We start from the raw sequence: 9,757 nt of genomic DNA, 5'->3' as shown, positions 1-9,757 counted from the left end.
CACTGCAGTTTCCCCTGCAACTTTACCCTGAGAGTTTACTTTCTTCGCTTTTTTAAATATTATTTTTGCTTAGCCTAAATCAGACCACCCTGTCACTATTTCACTATCTTGGAACCCCCCAAGTATAAAGTTTTTATATATTTTTTTCTCTTGTGTTTCTTATTCCATATTTATGATCAATGTTAAGCTAATATCATTTCAAACTAGCTTGTTATAACCAAAAAATTTCTTGAAAATCCCATGATAACCACAAGCAAAAATCTATAATAGACACACCAAAAATAATAAGAATCAAAACATACTATTAGATAAGGTCAATCAATCACAAAGGAAAACTGTTAGAGATCAGAAAAGAAGAAAAAAAAAGGAAGAGGGCTCCCCCTCAGCACCTGCGGGTGCTTCCCTGGTTCCCACAGCTCCGTGAGTAAGCGGGCATGGCCAGAGCCCAGAGCACAGGTCTCAGGACAGCGGCTTTGACCGCCCTGGCCCAACCCCGTGCATCGGCCCAAACACGGGAGCCTTGTCATCACAGATCAATCATGAGCCCATGGAATGCGAGTGGCTTAATGTTCATTCATTCATTCGCCAGAAGCTCCCGGGCTCTTACAGGGAGCCACCCCGCAGCTCTGACCCCAGCAAGTGGCTGGGCTCATGACAAAGTGGGGACAGAGCAGCCGCCCCTAGGGACAGGAGAAGGGGCTAATGGGGAAGGAGGGAAGAGTTGGCGCTCCCCGCCACACCCAGGGCAGCATCACCAGTTCGTGAAGGGTGAGTTGGGGTCGCATGCCCTGGGGAAATGGGTGCTACCCCATTGAGGGGTTTCTGGAGGTCTGGGTGAGGGTGGCCTTGACAACTCTGCCAGAAGTGGTTTCATTCTCTGAGTAATGAAATTGGCCAATGTGGAAAGGGCCCCACCTGGCCCTGCTGCCTGAGTCCTGGAGAGAACCAAGTGGAAAGAGGCAGTGATTCCCTCATTTCCTAAAGCCACACTCTCTGTGATCTCAGGCTGCCTGTGTCTAAGTGTCCCCATCTGTGAAATGGAGACTGATACTTACCAAACAGGGTTTTGAGAGCATTAAGTGAATCGGTATGTTTGCATTTCTGGAGTGGTGCCGGGTACAGAGTAGTACCTGTCAGGCTTCCCCAAGCAGAAGGTGGAGCTCAAGAAGGTCGCCATCCAGGAGATTAAGCAGCAGCTGAAGGAGCAACAGAAGCAGCTGTGAGAGGAGCGCCACCAGGAATACTTGAAGATGTTGGCAGAGAGAGAGGAGGCACGGGAGGAGGCTGATGAGCTGGACCAGCTGGTGACGGCAAAGACAGAGTCAGTGCAGTATGACCACCCCTACCACACAGTCACCGTGGCCACCATCAGTGACCTGGATATCTCCGGGATCAGGCTGCTCAGGATGTCACTGCCCAAGCAAGGGCCAGGGGATGAATCCAAGGAGGAGGCACCACCCATGGAGAAGTCAACCAGAGCCTTACCCAGGAAGTCCAAAGACTCCCTGCTGTCTCAGCAGATTTCCTCCCTCACAGTGACACTGCATACATACAGCCGCAAGAAGGTCAAGTGGAAACATCCCCAAGGTACCCAGGACTCCAAGAAGCCCCCAAGTGCCAGGCACACCAGCAATGGCCTGGGAAAAGCAGTGGAGGATGACCCAAATGCTTCTGCCCCTGTACTCACGTCAGGGATTTGGAAGAGGCTCCTGCATCCTAGCTTTGGATTGGCCCAGCTCCGGCCGTTGTGGCCATTTGGGAGTGAATCAGTGGGTGGAAGATTCTCTCTCTCTCTCTCTCTCTCTCTCTCTAACTCTGATTTTCAAATAAGTAAGTCTTTAAAAAAAGGAGTAGAACATTAAGCCTTTGACCATAATGTAAATTTAAAATGTTATCTCAAAAATTAAAAAAGAGAGAAAATGGCAGTAAGACCTCACTTATCAATAATTACCTCAGATATAATTGTATTAAATTCTTCAATTAAAAGACACATAGTATAACTGAATGTATTTTTAAAAATAAGACCTAACTATACGCTGTTTACAAGAAACTCTAAGGATACATCTAGACTTAAAGTGAACAGTAAGAATCCACCCCCAAAAAAAGAGGTAGTAGTTATACTTAGATCAGATAAAATAGAGTAAAGCAGTAAAAAGAGACAAGGAATATCACTGTATAATGATACGGGGAAACAATTATTGTAAATATACATGCATTCAAATGTACCCAAATACATAATTGAACATTAATAAACCTACAGGGAGAGATAGACTCCATAAAATAATACCAAAGGAGTTTAACATTCCACTTTCAACAATGGACAGATCATCCAACAGAAACTAAAAAAGGAAAGATTTTATTTAACCTGCATTTTAGACCAAACAGACTTAAACAGACATTTACAGAACATTTTGTACAACAGTTTTAGAATACATATTCTTCTCAAATTCACATAGAACATTCTCCAGGATAGACCATATGTTAGATCACAAAAGAAACCTCAAAAAATTCAAAACAAATCAAAATTGTAACATGTATAATTATCTTCTCTTTCCACAATGGGATAAAACTAGAAATCAACAAGAGGTACTTTAGAAATTGTATAAACACATGAAAATATAAACACATGCTCTTTAATAACAAATGAGTCAATGAAGAAACCAGAAGAGAAATTTAAAAATTTTGTGAAACATGAAAATGTAAAAACAACATACTAAACCTATACTATATAGCAAAGACAGTAGTGAGAGACAAGTTTTCAGCAATAAGTATCTACATCCAAAAATGAGAAAGATTTCAAATAAATAAACTAATAATAGAACTCAAGGAATTAGAATTCAGAGAATATGGGGCTGGTGCTGTGGCATAGAGGGTAAAGCCACTGCCTACAGTGCCAGCATCCAATATGGGTGCTGGTTCGAGTCCTGGCTACTCCACTTCCAATTCAGCACTCTGCTATGGCCTGGGAAAGCAGTAGAAGATGACCCAAGTCCTTGGGCTCCTGCACCCGCATGGGAGGCACAAGAGAAGCTCCTGGCTCCTGACTTCAGATCTGCCCAGTTCCCGCTGTTGCAGTCATTTAGGGAGTGAACCAGTGGATGGAAGATTTTTCTCTTTATCTCTCTATAATTCTGCTTTTCACATATAAATAAATAAATCTTTTATAAAAAGATTATACGACAAAATCAACTGTGGTTAATTCCAGGGATGTAAGGTTAGTTCAAAACACAGAGACCAACAACAAAAATAACTCATTAATAAATGACAAAAGCCATCTGCTCTTTTCAATAGATGCAGAAAAAAAACAACATCCTTCCAATAGTTGTACTTATGAAATTTATATTTATTAAATGAAAGCTTTGTATAGAACTGCTAAGATCAATCCCATTCACAATAGCTACAAAAAAAAATCAAATACCTTGGAATAAACTTAACCAAGGACGTTAAAGATCTCTACGATGAAAATTACAAAACCTTAAAGAAAGAAATAGAAGAGGATGCCAAAAAATGGAAAAATCTTCCATGCTCATGGATTGGAAGAATCAATATCATCAAAATCTCCATTCTCCCAAAAGCAATTTATAGATTCAATGCAATACCAATCAAGATACCGAAGACCTTCTTCTCAGATCTGGAAAAAATGGTGCTGAAATTTATATGGAGGCACAAGAGACCTCGTATAGCTAAAGCAATCTTGTACAACAGAAACAAAGCCAGAGGCATCACAATACCAGATTTCAGGACATACTACAGGGCAGTTGTAATCAAAACAGCATGGTACTGGTACAGAAACAGATGGATAGACCAATGGAACAGAATTGAAACACCAGAAATCAACCCAAACATCTACAGCCAACTTATATTTGATCAAGGATCTAAAACCAATCCCTGGAGCAAGGACAGTCTATTCAATAAATGGTGCTGGGAAAACTGGATTTCCACGTGCAGAAGCATGAAGCAAGACCCCTACCTTACACCTTACACAAAAATCCACTCAACATGGATTAAAGACCTAAATCTATGACCTGACACCATCAAGTTATTAGAGAACATTGGAGAAACCCTTCAAGATATTGGCACAGGCAAAGAATTTCTGGAAAAGACCCGGGAGGCACAGGCAGTCAAAGCCAAAATCAACTATTGGGATTGCATCAAATTGAGAAGTTTCTGTACTGCAAAAGAAACAGTCAGGAGAGTGAAGAGACAACTGACAGAATGGGAAAAAAATATTTGCAAACTATGCAACAGATAAAGGGTTAATAACCAGAATCTACAAAGAGATCAAGAAACTCCACAAAAACAAAACAAACAACCCACTTAAGAGATGGGCCAAGGACCTCAATAGACATTTTGCAAAAGAGGAAATCCAAATGGCCAACAGACACATGAAAAAATGTTCAAGGTCACTAGCAATCAGGGAAATGCAAATCAAAACCACAATGAGGTTCCACCTCACCCCAGTTAGAATGGCTCACATACAGAAATCTACCAACAACAGATGCTGGCGAGGATGTGGGGAAAAAGGGACACTAACCCACTGTTGGTAGGAATGCAAACTGGTCAAGCCACTGTGGAAGTCAGTCTGGAGATTCCTCAGAAACCTGAAGATAACCCTACCATAAAACCCAGCCATCCCACTCCTTGGAATTTACCCAAAGGAATTTAAATTGGCAAACAAAAAAGCGGTCTGCACCCTAATGTTTATTGCAGCACAATTCACAATAGCCAAGACCTGGAACCAGCCTAAATGCCCATCAACGGTAGACTGCATAAAGAAATTATGGGATATGTACTCTTTAGAATACTATACCGCAGTAAGAAACAATGAAATCCAGTCATTTGCAACTAAATGGAGGAATCTGGAACACATCATGCTGAGTGAAATAAGCCAGTCCCAAAGGGACAAATACCATATGTTCTCCCTGATTGGTGACAACTGACTGAACACCAAAAAGGAAACCTGTTAAAGTGAAATGGACACTATGAGAAACAGTGACTTGATCAGCATAGCCCTGACTGTTAATGAACAACTTAATACATTATCCCTCTTAGTAGTTTTTTTTTTGTCTGTAATACTTAATTTTAATTCTGTAATTAATACACAGTTATTCTTAAGTGTTGAAATTTAACTGAAATGTGATCCCTGTTAAACATAAGAGTGGGAATACGAGAGGGAAGAGATGTACAATTTGGGACATGCTCAAGCTGACTTGCCCCAAATGGTAGAGTTAGAAACATACCAGGGGACTCCAATTTAATCCCATCAAGGTGGCATGCACCAATGCCATCTCACTAGTCCAAGTGATCAATTTCAGTTCACAATTGATCATAATGAAAGGACTAAGAGTCAAAGGGAGCACATAAACAAGTCTAGTACCTGTTAATACTAACTGATAGAATAAATAAAGGGGAGAGTGATCCAACATGGGAAGCGAGATACTCAGCAGACTCATAGAATGGCGGATGTCCTAAACAGCACTCTGGCCTCAGAATCAGCCCTAGAGGCATTCCGATCTGGCTGAAAAGCCCATGAGAGTATTTCAGGCATGGAAAGCCAAGACACTCTGGCAAAAAAAAAAAAGACCTAAATGAAAGATCTCTGTGAGTGAGATTCCAGTGGAAAGAACAGGTCTTCAAAGAAGGAGGTACCTTTCTCTGAAGGGAGGAGAGAACCTCCACTTTGACTATGACCTTGTCTAAACAAGATAAGAGTCGGAGAACTCAAGGGGCTTCCACAGCCTTGGAAACTCATGACTGGTGCATAGGGAGATTACTGATGCCATAAACAGGAGTGTCAATTTGTAAAGTCAACAACAGGAGTCACTGTGCACTTACTCCTCATGTAGGATCTCTGTCCTTAATGTGCTGTGTATTGAGACTTAATGCTATAACGAGTACTCAAACAGTATATTTCACTTTGTGTTTCTATGGGGGTGCAAACTGTTGAAATCTTTACTTAATGTATACTAAACTGATCTTCTGTAAAAAAAGAAAAAAGAAAAAAGAAATTATCAATTCCCAACTTGATTCTCACTGGGATTAAACATGACAATAGGTCTGATCTGATTTCATCATCAGTTAAAAAATCATCTATTATTTTTCACTTTATGTTTCTGTGTGGGAGCAAACTGTTGAAATCTTTACTTAATGTATGCTAAACTGATCTTCTGTATATAAAGAGAATCGAAAATGAATCCTCATGTGAATGGAAGGGGAGAGGGAGTGGGAAAGGGGAGGGTTGTGGGTGGGAGGGACGGTATGGGGGGGAAGCCATTGTAATCCATAAGCCGTACTTTGGAAATTTATATTCATGAAATAAAAGTAAAAAAAAAAAAGAATTCAACATCCCTTCCTGGTAAAAATTCTCAGAAAAATAGGTATAAAAAGAACACATTTCAACACAATAAATGGTGTATAGGATAAGCACACAGCTAACATTATATAGCATGGGAAAAAGCTGAAATAATTTCCTCTGAGATCAGTAACAAGGCAAGAATATCCACTTTTAAAACCTTTATTCAACACAGTATTGGAAGTCTTAGCCAGAACAATAAAGCAAAAGAAAGAAATGAATGGCATCTAAATAAGAAAGGAGGAATTAAAATTATCCCTATATTCACATGACAAAATTTTATATGTTAAATATAAAGATGTCACCAAAAAACTGTTATAACTGATTAATAAAACCAGTATGATTGCAAGAAACAAAATAAACATGCAAAAATCAGAAGCATTTTTAAACACCAGTAACAAACTTTCTGAGAAGTGAATCAAGATAACAATTCCATTCAAAATAGCTACAGAAACTAAAATTCCTGGGAATAAATTTGATCAAGGGAGTGAATGACCTCTACAATTAAATTGCAAAATATTGATGAAGAAGATTGAAGAGGATCCAATAAATGGATATATGTCCCTTCTTCATGGATTGAAAGAACTGATGTTGCTTTTTTAAAATGGCCATAGTAAGCAAAGTGATCTACGGGTTCAATACAATTCCTGTCGAAATACCAATAACATTTTTTTACAGAAACAGAAAAAGCATTCCCAAAATTTGTATGGAACCACGAAAGACCCCAAATAGCCAAACCAATTTGGAGCAAAAAGGACAAAGCTGGAAGCAATAAAAACAAAGAAAATTCTGTCATTCACAGTAACATGGATGGAACTGAAGGACATTATGTTAAGGTAAAATAAGTCAGGCATGTAAAGACAAATACTACAAATTCTCACTTATATGTAAAGTTTAAAAATTGGTTTCATGAGGCCAGCGCTGTGACGTAGCAGGTAAAGCCACCACCTGCAATGCCAGCATCCCATATTGGGCACCGGTTTGAGACCTGGCTGCTCTACTTCTGATTCAAGTCTTTGCTATGGCCTGTAAAAGCAGTGGAAGATGACCCAAGTGCTTGGACCCCTGTAATGTACATAGGAGACTAGAAAGGATTTTTAGTCTCCTGGTTTCAGCCTGGCCCAGTCCCTGCCATTGCAGTCATTTGGAGTGAACCAGTGGATGGAAGATCTCTCTCTCTCTCTCTCTCTAACTCTGCCTTTCAAATAACTAAATAAATCTTTTTTAAAAATACCACCCAAAAAACACAATCCATAAAAGAAAACTTAGACTTCACCAAAATTCAAGATCTTTTCCCTTCAAAAGATGCCAACAATAAAATGCAAGATACAAACTGAAAAAAAGATACTTGCCAATCATATCTGATAAGTATCTAACTTTCAGAAGAATTCTTACAATTCAATAACAAAAAAACACAGTTAAAATAAGAAAAGTGCTTAGTTATTACTGCAAGTCAGATATGCAAATGGCCAACAAACACATGAAAATGTGTTCAACATCATCTTGCAACATGTAAGTAAAACTATTCTGAGATTGTACTTCAAACCCACTAGGAAATCCATTAGAAAGCAAACAAAACAAAGAAAGTAGAAAACATATTATTTTTGAGGATGTGGGGGAAAGGAAATCTTCATACACTTCTTTGGAATGCAAAAGGCTACAGCTTCTTTGGAAATTACTTGTGGTTCCTCTACAAATTAAGCAAAGAATAGCCATATGACCCAGTAATTCCCTTGTAGGTGCATTCTCAAAAGAACTGAAAACAGGTGTTCAAACAAAAATGTGTACACAAATGTTCATAGCAGTGCCATCGGCAACAGCTGAGAGGTAGAAACAATTCAAATGTCCATCCACTAATGATTCAATAAAGAAAATATAGTACAGTGATACAATGGAATGTTATCCAGCCACGAAAATGAAGGGAATGCTGATTCATGCTACAGAATGGATAATCCTGGGAAATGTTATGGTAAGTGTAAGAACCTAGACACATGAGGCCTCAGAGCATATGATTCCACTTACATGGAATGTCGACAATACATAAATCCAGAGAGAAAGAAAGCAGTAGTGGTTGCCTGCTGCCAGGGTTGTTAATGGGATTTTATTGCAAATGGACGATGGGGATGTCATTGAGATGATGGAAATGTGCTAAAATTGAAATACATGAAATCTGTCCCCTTTGTATTAATAATTTTTTAAAAAAAAGAATGAAACTGACATCTTATGATTTGATTATTATTTTTTAGCCTTGTCTATATTCCTGTGGAACAGTGGCTTTTCTACTTTTTACTTGTTGAACATTGTGGTCAATGATGTAGTCCTATGCTGCCAGTTGCAATGAGTAGATCAGCATCCTGGCACAGAGTAGGCATCCATTGATTGTCTTTGGAGTGACTGAATAAATATGATGAATAGAGCAAACAATAGATGAGCAAGTAGAGTCCAAATATGGCTAAACAAAGAAGTCACACTGGTCCTGCCAGACAGCCAGTCTTAAACTCACCCTAAGGTCAGTGCAGCAGGTGCCCAGACACAAATTCCCTCTCATTTTTCAGAACACTTGGGGAATCAGCAGGCTCTCCCCTCACTCAGAAAAATATCCACCTTAGCTACTCCTTGTCTAATGCCTGCAGGTGTGGCACAGGCTGGGTTTTTCCAAGAGCCTTTTATTCTGTAAAACTTTACACCAGGCAGTGAATGGTGGAGGGTAGTAGGTATACAGTCCATAGGAGCATGGAGGTGGACAGCCTTAGAGGCTGTAGAAAGAGGGTCATGGCTGTGCCCAGCTGGTGGGCCTATGTTCAGTTTGGCTCCAAACAAGAAGAGAATCTTCTCACCAAAGAGTTTTATTAATCCAGAAGTCCCCTCCCCACAGCCCTGGCAGGCAAAAAACACAGCTTCCAGAAACATCGTAGGCACCAAGTGATCATTTTGGATACTTTATTGCTGGGCCTGGAGTTGACAAGCAGGGATACAGAACTACTTGTGGTTCCTAACACAGACACCAAAACAAGGAAGTGATCCATCACAGTCCACACTCCTAAGAAATAAAGAACTGGGTGGAGCACACTAAAGAATCCCCAGACTCAATCACCCCAGTAAACATTCCCTGGCTACAGAAGAGAATTGAAATTTCTAACCCAGAACAGAAATCTGGTTGTGTGAGAAGTAGAATTGGTGGTGGAGACATTTCATGAAATATAATTTTTAACCGTCTTTGATAGTATCATTGGATAAACATCCTTTTCAAAGATAAAAATCCAAGTCATTTCTAACCCCTTTCCTGGAAAAGTTGTCAGATACAGGAATAGCAATGAGGCCCTTTTCTGGGCATGGAGCCCAGGACTCAAACACAAGCACTAGAGAACATCTGGTCTGCCTGATATATAGAAGCTAAAACTGTGT

At 39.7% G+C, this 9,757-nt stretch overlaps 1 pseudogene; it reads left to right on the top strand.

Moving 5' to 3' along the window:
• Nucleotides 1-434: 434 nt before the first annotated feature.
• Nucleotides 435-9,715, top strand: LOC127488162 (uncharacterized; annotated as a pseudogene).
• Nucleotides 9,716-9,757: the final 42 nt, after the last annotated feature.

Source organism: Oryctolagus cuniculus, chromosome X, assembly GCF_964237555.1.
Source record: "Oryctolagus cuniculus chromosome X, mOryCun1.1, whole genome shotgun sequence".
Lineage (NCBI taxonomy): Eukaryota > Metazoa > Chordata > Mammalia > Lagomorpha > Leporidae > Oryctolagus > Oryctolagus cuniculus.
The sequence above is the reverse complement of the archived record's forward strand: the minus strand, read 5'-3'. Positions and strand labels throughout refer to the sequence as shown.